Here is a 14,986-nt window from a genome sequence, read left to right as displayed (position 1 = left end):
TGTTGGCTTCTTGTTTAGCAGTAATTATTTATATGTGTTCTCGGAGGGTTGTAAGTTTTAATAATACCTAAATGAAAAGCACAAGCCTGTATAATAGCCCAATAATAGGAGTGACCCAATGGTGATACAGAAGTGGTTGCATTTACTTTTTTTAAAGTAGTTTTAGGAGGCATTTTTTTTAAAGCAATTTTAGATCTTCGACAGGTTCAGAGGTGCACTTTTCTCCTTTTCTAAGTCTGTTCAGGATGGTAATGTTGGGAATGTTGAGGGTTTGTTGTTACCATCCTGAAAAGACTTAGAAAAGTGTTTTATAGGGAGCAGAGGAGAGGGGGAAAAAGTATTTTATTTTGGACATATGTACCCAAGCATTTATTCTCTGGGATTTAACTGTCACGGGGGCACTTGGAAGTGCTGTTTAAGGCCCCACCCATATGGAAAGTCACTGATTTTAAGGAGTTTTTTTTAAATCTTGAGAAAGACTTGATTTTAAGATCTACCTGTGGAATGGGTGGAGTAGTCCTAAACAATGCCTGTTAAGTAGGGAGTTTATGGCATCTTTTTTTGGTACACAAAATATGGATTTTTTTAATTTTTAATTTTTATTGTAAAGATGTGGGATACAATTCAGGATTAGTTATATAAACATTGATCATGCAGGTACCCCTGTTAATGAGGTATGCCCCTCCCTGCCCTAGCCGTTTCCCTCAACTGCCAACCCACTGCTTCCCCCCACCAACAGTTTCCCATTATTGCCAATTGCTTTCTTATAGCATTATAATTGTTCAAGGTCCTCTTAGGAGTGAGAACATGTGGAATGCTGTTCTTTGTTTCTGTGATAAATCACCGAGTATGATCGACTCCAAGTCCATCCAGGTTGCTGCAAAGTCCATATATCTGTCGTTCTTTATAGCTGCATAATATTCCGTTGTGTATATGTACCACTTTTTTTTTTTCCAGTCCAGCTTTGATGGGCAACATGGTTGGTTCCATGTTTTTGCCATTGTGAATAAAGCTGCAATAAACATTCATGTGCAGATATCTTCCTTGTAGAAGCATTCTTTTTTCTTCACGTGCTTGCCAGCATCTGTTGTTGTTTGTTTCATTAATGATGGCCATTCTTACAGGGGTTTGGTAGTATCTCAGTGTGGTTTTGATTTGCATTTCCCTGATAATGAGTGAGGCTGAGAACTTTTTCATGTGTGTGTTGGCTGCCCATATATCTTCGTTTGAGAAGTGTCTGTCTATTCATGTCTTTTGCCCACTTTTTAAAGGGGCTGTTTTTTTTTTCCTTTCAGCACAGTTGAGTTCCTTGTAGATCCTAGATGTTAGGTCTTTGTCAGATATACAGTTGGCAAATACTTTTTCCCATTCCATGGGCTGTCTCCCTGCTAGCTTGATGGTTTCTTTTGCTTTGCAGAAGCTCATTAGTTTGATGAGGTCCCACTTGTCTATCTTATTTCTTAAGGTAATGGCCTTTAGGGTTCTGAAGAGGAATTGGTTGCCAGGTCCAATTTCCATAATTTCCTGCATTTTCTAAGATTCTTATGGTTTGAGGTTTTATGTTTAGGTCTTTTATACATTTAGAGTTAATTTTTGTGTTTGGTGATAGGTAGGGGTCCTGTTTCAATCTTCTGCATGTGGTCAGCCAGTTTTTCCAGCACCGTTTACTGAACAGTTTCTCCTCTCCCCAGTGGTTGTTGTTGAGGCTTTGTCAAAGATGAGTTGGTTGAGGAATTGAGGCTTTGCTTCCGAAATCTCTATCTTGTTCCATTGGTCTATGTCCCTGTTCTAGTACCAGTAACAGGCTGTTTTGATTACTGCAGCCTTATAGTAAAGTTTGAAGTCTGGAAGTAGAATCCACACTTCTTAAAAGGATATTGACAGAATAGGCAGATTAGACTAGGAAAACTTAAGGACTGTAAAAACACCCCAAGCTCATTGATTCCCACAGCAGCTGGTGCAAAACCATGCATGAAACAAGCAACCTAGCTATAGAAAACTTCACACCTACCTGTTAGATGCCTATGAGATGTAGCTAAAGAATTTGTAGTTTGTTTATCCAGGATGATTGTGGTTGAGTCTCAACCAGCAAGGCAAGAACTAGCTTAGAGAATGTGAGAGCATGTGCAACAATAACCAAGGTTAAACTAAGACAAGAGCCTATTTTTACCTTCATTTTAATACCATTAGCATAAATTATCTTAGGAGAGCCTCTCACTCCCATCATATACCTGAGGCCATGATAGTACTGATATGACCTTGTAAGGCCTGAAACTCCCCTGCCAAATGTGAGGACTAAATAACACATGAGATTACCCATTTCTAGGAAAAATCCATCTCAGAACCCACTAAGAATAAAAGTTACAGCTCAACAGTAGTTAAATACATAACATCAGCTTTTTGAAGGTTGTTTCTGTCTACTCTCCTCTCTTGAGAGTATGCTATCTTTCTCTTAACGAAGCTCCTGGCTTATCTCATGCCTCTGTGTGTCTGTTGCAAATTCTTTCCAAACATGAATGCCAGGACCCATCGTCAACCTATCTCCCACCAGGGGAAACACTCCTCCTGGTAATAGCTGCACGTGCCATAACATTGCCCGGGCAAATCAACAGAGGTAGACCAGGTGGAAGAATGTTGGGTCTAGAGGACTTTCAGGAATGATGGTTTATTTAATCCTCCTTAGATGCCTCTCATGTAGAGTTCTCTATGTTTATATTTTTGCAAATCAAATTCTTTTTCTGCTAGAACAGAAAATGATGGGATATTAGAAAAAAGCCAGCCTGGCGCAGAGGCTCAGCCTGTAATCCCAGTACTTTGGGAGGAAAAGGCAAGAGGATTGCCTGAGCCTGGGGGTTCGAGAACAGCATGGACAACTTGGTGAGACCTCATCTCTACAATAAATCACACAAAAATTAGCCAGCATGGTGGCATGCATCTCTAGTTCCAATTATTTGAAAGACTGAGGTGGAAGGATCACCTAAGCCCAGCAGGTCGAGGCTGCGGTGGCCATGAACATGCCACTGCACTCCAGCCTGGGTGACAGAGAGAGACTCCAACTCAAAAAAAAAAGGAAATAAACCAATTATGTAAGTAACTTTTCATTGTTTTCTGTTTCAATGTAAACCGCAACTCCAAGAAATCCCACAAGTTGCTTTAAATTGACCTAACAGCTTATTTTCTGAAAACCCTTTACACGAGACCATTTTAAACACAGTAACAAGAGGTGTGTGCAACATGAAGGTGGCCATGGAAAAAATATCCTATTTGATCATATTTGAGAATATCCACCATCTTTCTTTTGCTGTTGTTTTTCAAGAGTAGGTAAATACAGACAGCTCTTAAAATCTCTCTACAAACAACAGCTAGTTTTAGGAAGTCAAGGAGTTGTTGGTTAGAGTTTCAGCTGTGCAAGATGGAAAGATCCTACAGTTTGCTGCACCACAATGTGACTTAAGTACTTAACACTACTTAATTGTACAAGTAAAAGTGATCATGATGGTAAATTTTATGTTTAGTGTTTTTAAGCACAATTTAAAAGGAAAAGATCAGTAAACTGATCATGGAATTTAGATATGAATAGAAATATAGAAAACTTACCAAATAGTATTGAGACAAATGAAGCATTTTGAACAAATATGGCCACAAGCTGTGCTAAAAAAGGAAAGTGCTTAACTAAAAATAGTATCTAGAAGTCCATATATATTTACCCACATATACAGTACAATTGCTGGAGGCCAGCCCCTGCAGGATTTGAGGGTCCCTGGAAAGATATGGCGGTGTCGGCGATTCTGTTAGGAGGGATAGATATAAGGAAAGAAAGAAAGCGGGGAGAAAGAAAGAGACTGGACTCTGTCTAGTGCAGAAGCCCCTTTATTGAGAAATACAGAGGGTTTTCATCCCCTAATTTTGCACAGTCAGACTCACATGTCTTCTATGTGAACACAAAGCCAGGTGCATAGGGACGTCCCCCGCCCACCAGATGTTTCTTCAAGCATGAGGAAGAACAAACCCAAAATTGTCTTTCTGTTCCTTATGCTTGTCCCTCAGAAATACTAGTACAACTTCTAAAAATATTATACCATTCTATCAATAGTAATCTATATTTTATTTTATTCCATACACTTTACCTATGACTAACTTTCCTAATGATAAATAATCAATTCCTAAACTTAATCCTAACACACACAATGGAACGTAAACAAAATGATTAAAACCAGTTCTTGCATCATGTGGCCCAATCCAAAGGTCATGCTGGGCTCTCAGCACTAGGGCTCTTTGATGTGGTCCTGGCTTGAACCAGGACCTGTACGGAAGCCAAATCCGCAGTCAAAGGGAAATGGGAACAATGAGTTTCTCAAGTTAGCTTGTGTTCATCTCGGTCTTGGAGTTTTTATGTTTGAGCTAGCAGAAGGCTATAGTGCCAAAAAAAGGGAGAGGTAATGGGGTCAACAGCTCTCGAACACAGTCCAGTGGTCTCGGGGTCAAAATAGCCCTCCCTGATCCCTAACGCTCAGTGGGCCTCCATGGCCGGCTCTCAACATACAATTCCAGTTCTGGTGGACTTTCACAAAGTGAATTCTAATTTACACTCAGAAAAGTTGGTTAGTAATAGAAGTCAAAGCAATGCGTGGGAAAAGAACTCACTACAGTATTAAAACAAAAATAAACGGTAGTAATTTTATAATGTGGTACTGAGTTTACTGGAATAAACAGAAAACAGAACAAATAGTTGACTAAGAAAAAAATTAAATATGAATAAAAATAACTATCAGGCTGCATTTTTTTGTTGACACATAATTGTACATATCTTATGAGATGTAAAGAAACATTTTGAAACATATATACAATATATAATTATCAAATCAGGGTATTGAGTATATTCATAACCTCGAACATTTGTCATTTCTTTGTGTTGGAAACTTTCAAAACCTTCTCCTCTAGCTTTTGCAAAATAAAATATACATGATTATTAACTGCAGAACCTTACAGTGCTATAGACACTAGAACTTATTACTCCATCTAGCAGTAATACTGTATTGCATCCAACTTCTTCCATCTTCCTCTCTCTTCCACCCTTTCCAGGCTCTAATAACCAGAATTCTAATAATCTTTTCCATAAACTCAACTTTTTTTAGCTACCATATATGAGTAAGAACATGCAGTGTTTATCTTTCTGTGCCTGGCTTATTTCACTTAACATAATATTCTCTAGGCTCATCCATGTTATCATGAATGACAGGATTTTATTCCTTTTAATGAATCGTATTCCATTGTGTATGTATACCATACTTTCTTTTTCCATTCGTCTATTGATGAACATTTAGGTGGATTCAGAACCTTAGCTATTGTGAATCGTGCTGTGATACGCATGGGATGAAGATATTTCTTCGATATACTGGTTGCCTTTCCTTTGAATAAAGACCCAGCAGGGGAATACTGGCTCATGTGGTAGTTCCATATTTTGTTTTTTGAGAAAGGTCCATACTGTTTTCCACAAGCCTTTACTAATTTACATTCCCATTCACAGTGTATGAGAGTTCCCTTTTCTCCTCATCCTCACTAGCATTTAGCACGATTTTTTATCACTTTGATAATAGTCATTCTAACTGGGGTGAAATGAACATCATTGCGGTTTTGATTTGCATTTCCCTAATGATTAGTGAGGTTGGGCATTTTTCTTTCTTTAATTTTTTTTCTTTTTATTTTATTATTATTATTAAGTTAGAGTCTCACTCTGTCGCCCAAGCTGAGTGCAGTGGCACACTCAGGGGCACCCCAGCATTGTCCTGCTGGGCTCCGCTCCAGTAATCCTTCAGCCTCAGCCTTCCAAGCAGTTGGAATTACAAGTTCCCTCTACAACACCCAGCTAAGTTTTTGATTTATTGTAAAGACGAGGTCTCACCAGGTTGCCCAGGCTGATCTTAAACCTGTTTTGTTTTTTTTCTGTAATTATTTTATTTTATTTGAAAAATGTGGAGTACAATTCAGGCTTATGTGTATATGTGATCATCGTACAGGCAAAGTGTGGGTGCCCTTATTGATGTTATGTGCTACCCTCCCCCACCCCCTGGCAGTGTCCCACAACTGCCAATACCCTTCTTATAATACTATGATAAATGTTCAGGGTTCACTTATGAGCGAGTACATCTCAGATCTTTGTTTTGGTGATAAATAATTGTATTATAGAACTAATTCCATCCAGGTTTCTGGAAAGGTCATAATTTTGTTTTTCTTTATGGCTGCATAATATTCCATTGTGTAAATGTACTTTATTTTCTTCATCCCGTCCACTTTCAATCGATAGCACAGTTGGTTCCATGTTTTTGCTATTGTGAATAATGCTGCAATAAACACGCGTGAGCAGGTATCTTTTCTATAGAGTGATTAGAGTTTCTCCTGGTATATTCTTAGAAGGGGGATTGCTGGGTCATATGGAAGGTCGATTTTCAGGTTTTTTAGAAATTGCCACACTGTTTTCCACAGGGGTTGTACTAGTTTATACTTCCACCAACAATGTAGAAGTATTCCCTTTTCCCCACATCCTCTCCAGCATCTGTTGCTGAGAAGTTCATTATTTTGTCCTTCTTGATGGCTGCATAATATTCCATCATGTATATGTACCACGTATTTTTATCCAGTCCTCTTTCGATGGGCAGTACGGTTGGTTCCATGTTTCGGCTATAGTGAATAATGCTGCGATAAACATGCATATGCCAGTATCTTTTTTCAGAGAGTGATTTGAGTTCATCCTAGTATATTCCCAGTAGGGGGATTGCTGGGACATATGGAAGATCGATTTTTAGATCTTTTAGGAATCGCCAAACTGTTTTCCACAGAGGATGTACTAGTTTACACTCCCATCAACAGTGTAGAAGTGGTCCCTTTCCCCGCATCCTCTCCAGCATCTGTTGTTTTTTGAGTTATTGTTGATGGCTGTCCTGACTGAAGTTAGGTTCTATCTAACTGTGGTTTTAATTTGCCTTTCTTTGATGATTAGTGAGGCTGAGCATTTTTTCATGTATCTGTTGGTTGCTCATATGTCTTCTTTTGAGAAGTGTCTATTCGTATATTTGCCCACTTTGTAATGGGGCTGTTTCTTTTCTTCTTTTTGGCACATTTGAGTTCCTTGTAGATCCTAGATGTTAGGCCTTTGTCAGATATACAGTTAGCAAATATTTTTTCCCCTATCTGTGACTGTCTCCCCACACTCTTGATGGTTTCTTTGGCTTTATAGAAGTTTTTCAGTTTGATGAGATCCCATTATCTGTCTTACCTCTTATGGCATGGGCATTTGGGGTTTGGATCAGGATATGGTTGCCAGTTCCAATTTCCATAAGGGTGTCTCCTGCATTTTCTTCTTTCACTTTCAATCTGACATATGTCCAAAATGAAAATGGTTTCAAGCTGTCGTGAATAGACACCAGAAATCTTTTACACACAACAAAACTGGAGGAGGGCCTGAGACTTTTCATGTATAAGAGGACTAATCAGACTTCAAAGTTATGGAGAGTAACAGGAAAGATATATAGCACCAGAATGTTTCATTCTGCTTTGGTAGAATATAGAGTCATTAGAGAATTCGCTTGACTTTCTGTTAATGGAATGATTTATCATTTGAGGAGTGCTCAAATCAACCAACTGTTTGGGCCCAATGGCCTGATAAACTGCTATCAAAAAGCCCTTAAACATCTGTAAATTGTATTTATAGGTCTGTAAAATGAAGATAATAATATCTACTTACAGGCATGTATTGAAGAATGACTTTTATTAATAGCAACATCTGTGAAGAATATAGCACAATGTCTACCATACAGTAGACACCAAAACCTTTTTTTAAAAAAATTTTTTTTAATTTAGAGACAAAGTCATAATCTGTCATTCAGGCTGAAATGCAATGACACAATCGTAGCTCACTGCAGCCTCAGACTCTTGGGCTCAACAATCCTCCTACCTCAGTCTCCTGAGTAGTTAGGACTTCAGACATGTGCCACCACATCTGGCTTATTTTTTAAATTATTTTGTAGAGACAGGGTCTTGCTGTCATGAATGATTTATTTTACTTATGACAACATGAACTCAGGATTCATCACTTTAAGGAAGTCTATGTACTATGAGATGAAAATGTGGTAATTATATGAATATATGTTCTTTTAGAGTAGAAATCCAAAAATGCCTAATTAAAAAGTCATTTTTCAATTATCAGTGAAACTAAAATTAAAAAGCCTGATGCCCCCTGTTAAGGAGATTGTGAAAGGCAGGATAAGCACATGGAGGAGTGGAAGAAAGAACAAATTCTCCCAGAGGTTAAATTTATAACATGTCTCAAAAATCTTTAAAAAGAGCATGACCTTTACCACCATGTTCATGAGTAGGGCTAGAGAGGGTGGAAGACCTGAATTCTGGTCAGACTCACCAGAAATGAATCTCCACAACTCAGTGTTGGAGAAGATGAGAAATAGCGGTAGCCTGCTCCTCCACATGGGATCTCATACCCCTGCATAGAAGATGCAAAAGGAGAAAGAGCCAGTTTTAGTGCATATCCACCAGTAATGGAACTTTTGTCAACCTGAACTGGAGATGAGGAAGAAGCAGGTAGTAGCTCCAGTGACACGGACTCCTGCTATTGAGGGTTAGAGGAGATCTTCTTGAACTGATGTTTCATTGTGATGCATGATCCTAGAAATTTGCAGAGACTTTAAATGGTTTAAATAATTTTGACAGAACTAAGGATACTACTTCCTGAAAAAAAAAGCTAAAAGACTAATTTAAAGTAGATTTAATATACATGAAGCTAAAGTATTAAGGAAGAGTTGGAATAAAATGCTTTAATAATATATGAGTAAGAAATATACCTGATTGCATATGCATGTCATGCATCATTTTAAATGTGTGTTACTAAGTAAACAAATAAATGCTTGAGTAATCCTTTTACTATTTTTTGTTTTACTGTAAAACAGAGCTAATACCACTTTTTTTGCATGTTAGTAGTCATGACTGAATTAGATATGTGACATATGAAGCTCTAAAAAAATCCCATAAAAAATAAATTATGCTATCATAAATTTTTTTAAATCTGTAAATATTTTTATAATTATTTACTCAGCAAACATAAAGGAAGCATACTGAGGTGATTCAAAAGAAAGCTTGAGATCAAGACTCTTCTTGGGCTCAGATGACTTCTAAGGCTATTGTTTTAGACAACGGGCAAAGTCTACCTATGCTCTGGTTTCTGGAAAATCATGAAGAAATATATGTTATGTGATTCAAGTTATATAATCCTGTAAAGCAGTCAACACCACTGAGCCTGGAACACGTGTAAAATACACAGAGTCCCCTCCTGAATCTATACTGGGCATTAGGTGCCAGGGGCTGGGTGTTCGTGAGTGTGTTAAACACTTTTCCTCACTTGCTATCCTCTAAAAGAACACCCACTTGCATTTGAAGTGGTTCTATTATTTTAGGAAATTAGACCCCAAAACTAATCCTCCTTCTTCCAGGATTCTCAGACTGACCCTCAAGCATAGAACACATTCCACTTCACTCAATATCTCATTGACTTTTTTTAAAACAATAGTCTCTAAGATCTCTTTCAATTTTAAAGAAACTTTGACGTTTCTGGTTGAGAAATCATGTGAAACTCTCCCTCCAGCAAACTGCAGAATTTCCTTTATGGTTGATGAGTCAATATCTTGAATAAAGTACTTTCAGTTTCATATTACTCTAAATCCATCACAGAGATTGCTTTACTTCTGATTAATTGGTCACTGACGAAATCTAGAAAGCCCATAACATTGGAGGGGTGAAATAAAAGTCCAAGGATTCAGTGAGAGAAAGAGGAGTAAGTGCTGGAAAGAACTCCCCTGGAACTGAGAAGAAAAAGAACAGTTAAGAACTCCTAGTACTTCTTATCAAGGCAGCTTTCTGTCCAGAGCTAACAGGTTTCAACTCAGGGACATGGAGATTATAAGGTTGGGGCAGAGATGAGAAGAAATTTATATGGGTCAGTTAGTTTTCTTAAAAATGACCAAGACTAATTAGCCTTTATTGAGCCTGAGGTACGACAAGTTAAGATGAAATCCAGGTATTATCAGTGGTGGTATGTCCCTAAGTGCCACTTCTGTGCCTGTGTTATATTAGGCCAGCATTCAGGGACCGGAGGTTGAAATGCACTAGGTGGATTGCCTTTACTTTTGTTAACATTGTCCGCATTGACCAGGGACAATAATATACTTATTGTCATTGGTGGAGCTTGCTCAATCCTGTTCCTACAGCACCTGAGAAATTGAGAGGGCTACAGATGGTTATTTTCATGAGACATAAGCAACAAGAAGTGAGTTGCAGATAAACAGCCCACAGACACTGTTAAAGACAATGAAGAAAAAACTGAAACCCAGAGTGCAAGATGAAGATTCATAAAAATATACTTTGTAATTCTACATTTGAACTTTGCTTCAGAGAAGATTGTTTCTGTTAGAAATAGTCCAGATTCACTAATTTCCTAGCGCCCTCTCACTCCCTGTACCTGTTTTGCTAAGGGTTTTTTTTTATCATAAAGGAATGATGGTTTTTATCAAATGCTTCTTCTGCATCTATTGAAATGATCATATGATTTTTGTTTTAAATTCTGTTTATGTAGTGGATCATGTTTATTTGCTTACATATATGGAACCAATCTTGCATCCCCGGGGTAAACCCCACTTGGTCATGGTGGATTATTACTTTTTATGGGCTGTTGAATTCAGATTACTAATCTTTTGTTGAAGATTTTTGTGTCTATGTTCATAAGGGATATCGGTCTGCAGTTTTCTTTTTTGTTGTGGTGGTGGTGGTATTTTTTCTTGACTTTGTTATCAGAGTGACACTAGCTTCACAGAGTGAGTTAGGGAGAATTCCCTCAGTTCAATCTTATGGAATAGCTTCAGTAAAACTAGTTCTAGTTCTTCTGTGAAAGTCTGGTAGAATTCAGCTGTGAGTTCATCGGGTCCTGGACATTTTTTTTTGTTGTCGTTGTTGGGAGAATTTTAATTACTGTTTCAATTTTGCCACTCATTATTCAGGGTTTTTATTTCTTTCTGATTAAGGGTGAGGGGATTGTATGTTTGTAACAGTTTATTCACTTCTTCTAGATTATTGTGTAGAGGTGTTCATAATAGTCTCGGATGATCTTTTAATGTCCATTGTATCAGTTGTAATGTCTTCATTTTTATTTCTGATGGAACTAATTGGAATCTTCTCTCTTCATTTCTTAATTAATCTAGCTAGTGATCTATCAGTTTTGTTTACCTTTCAAATAACCAACTTTTTATTTCATTAATCCTTTGTATTTTTTTATTTCAATTTCATTTAGTTTTGCTCTCATTTTTATTATTTCTTTGGGGTTTGGTTTGTTCATGTTTGTATAGTTCCTTGAGGTGTTGATATATGATCTTTCAGTCTTATGAATGCAGGCCTTAATTGTTATAATTCTCCTCTGGGACAGATTTAGTGTCTCAGTCTGTGATCCCAGTACTTTGGGAGGCCAAGGCAAGTAGATTGCCTGAGCCTGCAGGTTCAAGACAAGTCTGGTCAAGTTGGCGAGGCCTCGTCTCTACAATAAAATAAATTTAAAAGTTAGCTGGGCATGGTAACATGTACCTGTAGTTCCGGCTACTTGGAAGTCTGAGGCAGAAGGATCGCCAGAGCCCAGCAGGTCGATGCTGGGGTGGCTATAAGTGTGCCGCCACACTCCATCCTGGGCGACAGAGTGAGACTCCAACTCAAAAAATAATAATAGTTTCTCTGAACACACCTTTGACTGTGTTCCAGAGGTTTTGATAACTTGTTTATTGTAGTCATAAATTTCAAGGATTTTTTTTTGGTTTTTTTTTTTTTTTGAGTTGCAGTCTCACTCTATCGCCCAAAATGGAGTGCAGTGGCCGCTCCCGGCCACCGCAGCCTCGCCTGCTGGGCTCCAGTGATCGTTCCGCCTCAGCCTTCCAAGTAGCCGGAATTACAGGCATGAGCTACCATACCCGGCTGATTTTTTGATTTATTGTAGAGATGAGGTCTCACTGCCCAAGCGGGTCTCGAACCCGCGGGCTCAGGCAATCCACTCACCTCAGCCTCCCAAAGACGCGGGATTACAGGCTGAGCCACCGAGCCCGGCTATATAGGAATTTTTTAATTTTCATTTTGATATTATGGTTGACCCAAGGATCATTCAGGAGCAACTTGTTTAACTTTCATGTTTTTGTTTGGTTTTACGAGTTCTTCTTGGAGTTAATTTCTAGTTTTATAGCACTGTGATCTAAGAAGTTGCTTGATATTATTTCAATGTTTTTAAATTATTGAGACTTGATTCGTGGCCTATGATATGATCTGTCTTGAAGAATGTTCCATGTGCTGATGAGAAAAATGTATATCCTGTAGTTTTGGGGTAGAAAGTTCTATAGATGTCTGTTAGTTTCATTTGCTCTAGCGTCTGGTTTAATTCCTATGTTTCTCAATTAACATTCTGCCTTGATGATCTGTCTGTTGCTGTCAGTGGAGTGTTGAATTCTTTTAGTATTATTGTATTGCTGTATATCTATTTTGTTAAGTCTAGTAGAAAATGTCTTATAAAGCTGGGGGCTCTGGCATTAGGTACAGATATATTTTAAATTAAGTTCATGTGGTCAAGCATCACATTGAGATTCCATATCTCCTTGCTGATTTTTTGTATTGATGATCTGTCTAGGGTTATTAGTGGGGATTTAAGTCCCCAGCTATGAAAGTGTTAGAGTCAATATTTTTTTTTAGTTCACCTAGAAGATGTTTTATGAAAGTTGGTGCTCCTATTTTGGATGCATATATGTTTAGGATGGAAGTTTCTAGTTGATGTATTAAATCTTTTATCATTATGCAGGGTGCTTTCATTTCTTTTTAAACTTTTGATAGCTTAAAGAGTGTTTTTTTTTTATATTAAGATTGCAACTCCTGCTTTGTTTTGTGTTCTATTCCCCTGAAAAATTTGTTTTCCTTCCTCTTACTTTACCTCTGTGAGTGTCCTTTCTGGTGAGATGAGTCTCTTGGAGATAACATATTGTTGCATCGTGATATTTTATCCAATTTGTCATTCTTTGTCTTTTCAGTGATACAATTAGTCCATTCACATTCAGGCTAATTATTGAGATGTGAGAGTTATCTCTGTCATAAGTTTTTTATAGAGTTTGCTGCTGCTGCTGTTTGTTTGTTTATTTGTTTTTTGTCTTTCTTTTGATTTCTGGGTTGATTCATGTGTGTTTTCAATCTTTTTCCTGCATTCTTGGGAAGACTATTGTCATTCTTTCTTTTTCTTTCTTCTGTGTTTAGTACTTTCTTAAGTGTTTCTTGTAGATCTGGTCTGGATGCAATGTAAACTCTTAGAGATTGAATGTCTAATAAGAATTTTAATTCTCCATCGCTGATGAAATTTAGCTGGTAGGTAATTCTTGGTTGAAATTCTTTATCTTTGAGAATTTTGAAGACTGGACTCCAATCTCTCCTAGCCTGAAGTTTTTCTGTAGATAAGTCTGCTTCTATTCTAATTGATCTTCCCTGGTAGGTAATCTGATCTTTCACCTTTGTTGCCTTTTGGATTTTTTCTTTCATATCTGCTTTGTATAGGTGAACTGTTATGTGTCTTTGAGTTGGTTTTCTCCTTTGTTGTCATGCAGGCATTCTCTGAATCTCTTGTGTTTGAATGATTGCATCTATGATGAGATGAGAGAAGTTTTCTAATTTAATAATTTCATGAAATGTTTGTTCCAGGGTGGTCTCTGTCTCTATCTGCTTCATGAATTCCAATTAATCTTAGGTTTGGCCTCCTGATATAATCACTCATCTCTTAGAGGCTTTGTTCTCTCTTTTTAAGCTTCTTTTCTATGTTTTTAACAGTTTGGGTTAGTTCCATAATTTAGTCCTCAGGCTCTGAGATTCTTCTGCTTGGCTGATTCTGCTTTCCATGTTTATCAACTTGGTATTTATTTCATTTACTGTTATCAGCTCCTTCATAATTTCCTCTTGTTTCTCCTCATTTCTATCTATTCTTTCTGTTAATATCTTGATATCTGGGTTTGTGGATTGAGACCAGTCATTCTGGGGGTTCCTCATTGTTTGAGTTCTGAAGTCTGTATTCTCAGTTGTTGTCCTCCCAGGGATCTGTATGAGACCTGTATTCTTCCATTGGTTTTTCTTCATTTGTGTAGGTTTTCCTCCCCTAACCTCCTCCCCTTTTTTATTACCTCTTCTTTAATTCTGTTGTTCAGTGTTGGGGGGATGGCTTTTACTTTTGTTTGCTCAATCTCCTGCTCTCCCTTATGTAGATCTTCTGGCTTTGTTCAATTTTGAAGCTGAACTAGAGGTGAGGGTTTTTGCACTTTTGAGACTGAGTTAAGGAGGGAGTTGTGACCACTTCCCACTGCCTTACAACTGTCCATGCAGTAGGGATGTATATTTGCTCCCTGAAAGCAAAATGAAATAAGAAAAAAGAAAAGAATGGATAAAGGAAGGAGGAAAATGAAAGAGAGGTTAAGAGAGAGAAGAAGAAGGAAAACACACAGATATACCAACTAGCAAATAAACAGAGAAACAAAGACAGAAAAAGCAAAAACATACAGACAATCATACAAACAGACAACAAAAAAAACTCTGTTGTTGTAGTAACCTCAGAAATACACAAACAGAAAATCTAAAAAAAATTAACAGAAACAAAGCAAGTGCAAAAATATAAACAAAAACAGAAAGAGAGAAGAAAAAGACAAAACAAAAAAAAAAACCTGCTCTGTGGCCATTTCTGTAACTCCAGGTTCCTTTCAGTTGCTGCCACCACATTAGGGAGTAGCTCTGGTCTCCAGCCTGTCTCCTCTACTCTCAGTGCAGGCTGATAGGGTTGCTCTCAGTGTGGGTCAGATGCCCCATGGACTACTGTGGGAGGAGGATGAATCAAGTCCAGACTCACCTGACTCATCTGCTGCTGCCGCTGAGTCTC

Source organism: Carlito syrichta, unplaced genomic scaffold (genome assembly GCF_000164805.1).
Source record: "Carlito syrichta isolate Samal-C Ts95f unplaced genomic scaffold, Tarsius_syrichta-2.0.1 Scaffold305565, whole genome shotgun sequence".
Taxonomy (NCBI): Eukaryota; Metazoa; Chordata; class Mammalia; order Primates; family Tarsiidae; genus Carlito; species Carlito syrichta.
This window is presented reverse-complemented; position numbering follows the sequence as displayed.